Below are 2497 nucleotides of genomic sequence, written 5' to 3'. Positions count from 1 at the left end.
CTCTTTTTCTTAGAGAGGACTTTTTCTTATAAAGAAAAAGAGAAAAACCTCTTTTTCTTTATAAATTACCCTGTTTCAGGTATGTCTTTACCAACAGCATGAGAACAGACTAATCACAACCGCTTCCAGCTTTTCAGGGGTTCTTTGGTGGTGTTAGGCCTATACTACTTGATATCAGAATTTAATTACTTGCCTTCTGTTGCTTACCATTCTGGGGAACTTTTGATGAGCAAAAGAACTAAAGCAGTGCACTGCAATGAATTCACTGCCCTATCATTTCTTCCCAGTCTAGGGAAGACTTATTGCAAATACTGGAATTTAAACACTGCAGCAGAACTTAAACTCAGGCCTGCAGTGATTTTCATATCTGGGGAAGACTTAAATGAGCACTAGAACTTAATTGCCAACCTTTTAGTTGTTTCTGGGTCAGGTGACAGCTCCACACAACCTCCTGGGATGTGTGGGAAATTTGGCACAGCATTCAAGTCTTTCTATGTACTGTACTACCTGCAATGATATGCTATTGGCCAGGCTTCTCAGTATGGTATCCTGACTGACTGGTATGCAGAGTAGGTGGTAAGGGTCATGTGCCTGTTGCAGCCAGCACCCCAGCTTCTTGTCTCCAGTTCACCCTAGGTGGTTCAGCCAATCTGGCAACCAAATGCTTCCCATGGGATGGGATCAAAGTGGGCATCTTGGGAAGATTTGCAGGCCAGTGAGAGATCAAATGTCCTCCTACAACTTCTTCCTCCCACCTTGAAAACTATGGATCTAGAGAAGTTAACTGTGTGTCACATTATGTCATCTTGGAGAAAGGGTGGCACAATATGAAATGAGCATTCCTCTTACTGGTTGAAGCTTTTCTCATTTCTGCAGGCCCAGGAATTTTTTTTTTTTTTTTTTTTTACTTCCCTCAACGTTCTGGTGAGTTCAGGGTGATAGTCTTATCTTTGAGTAGCTTATACTATAGTTGCATTTTTGTGTGTGTGTGGGTGAAGGATATGATGGGGTCTTCTACCATCTTACTGATGTCACCCGAAAGAGCATTTTTTGTAGAGAGAAAAAGTGCACTGGAAATTAGTACCTGGACTCTTTTCCAACCCTGTCAATAACTAGCTGTGCTACTTTGGAAAGATCTTGTAAGTTTTATGAGTCTAATTATCTTTGTAAAACAAAGTATAAGGCTAGATAAATGTTCAGCTTTCAGTAATCTAAATTTGTATATTAATTTTACAAAGACATTTTTTTAATTTGAACTCATAGAAGGCAGGGATTGTTGTACCTTTTATAATGTTTAGCTCTGGACTTTAAGTAAATGGACACTAGGGACTTGATGAAGAGTATTATTATGAATATTCAAATGTATTCACTAGATTATGCTTATATATTGTCCTTTAGAGTTTGTAGTACAAAAAAGAAGTAAACTCATAATTTTTTCTCCTGGTTAACTCTTCTGTATGGGCCTTCAGCTGATTTAATTGAGAAAAATAGGATTAAATTTCATTTTTTCCAGAACTGAAGTTACATATAGAGAAAAGGTGGCAAACATGGAAAAACAAAGACCAGATTCACCCTTACGCCAGATACAACTGAAACACTGGGCAAATTTTATGAAGAAACAGTTCTTCAGGTATTGGACATCAGCAAGTAAAGGAGAGTGATTACTGAGTGACAACAAACAAATGGAATGAGCTCCTTCTAAGTAGTGTGAGTGAGTTTCTGAGTCACAGCACAGCAAGGGGACCTCAGGCAGAGCTAGTGGTCACACAACTGGAATCAGGAGGCTAAAACCAGGTAGAGTTTGCAAATTAGAATATCAGAAAAAAAGAGAGACAGAAGGCTAATAACCCTGGTAATCCAGAGAATTGTTTCAGAACTCAATTAATTACAATTTTATAAAACTCATATCTCATAGATATTCTAGAATGCTGTTTTAAAAATGCATCAGCCATTGATCCTTAAGAGTCTTGATTTAAAGCTGTAAAAGCAAGACTTGAAAGGACCAAATTATTTCCAAGTAACGTAATTGCATCCTAGAATGCAGTTCCAGGATATTATTGGGAATACAAATATATCAACCACTCAAAAAGGTAAAATTCACAGCATCTGATATCTAATAAAAAATTTGAAGATATGCAAAGAAGCAGGAAAATACAACTCATGTTGAGGGGAAAATATCAATCAATATTAACTGATCTAGAAATGACACACATGATAGAATTTGTAGAAAACCTGTGGTTATAACTATATTACATATGTTCAATAAGGTAGAGGAGAAATTGAACATGGTAAGAATTGGAACACATAAAAATTTCCAAAATCAAACTTATAGAGAAGAAAATTTTAGACAGTTGAAACGAAGTTCCTGATGAAAAATGCTGTATATTCTTGCCATTCACAGTAGTTATGACCATTAAATTAGTGGTTACTGAACAATTCCCTCTAGGGGAAAATATAAGGTCTCAGTCCATTTTTGCTGCTAAAATATAATATCTGA

Source organism: Chlorocebus sabaeus, chromosome 7 (genome assembly GCF_047675955.1).
Source record: "Chlorocebus sabaeus isolate Y175 chromosome 7, mChlSab1.0.hap1, whole genome shotgun sequence".
Taxonomy (NCBI): Eukaryota; Metazoa; Chordata; class Mammalia; order Primates; family Cercopithecidae; genus Chlorocebus; species Chlorocebus sabaeus.
Note: the sequence above shows the minus strand (reverse complement) of the source record.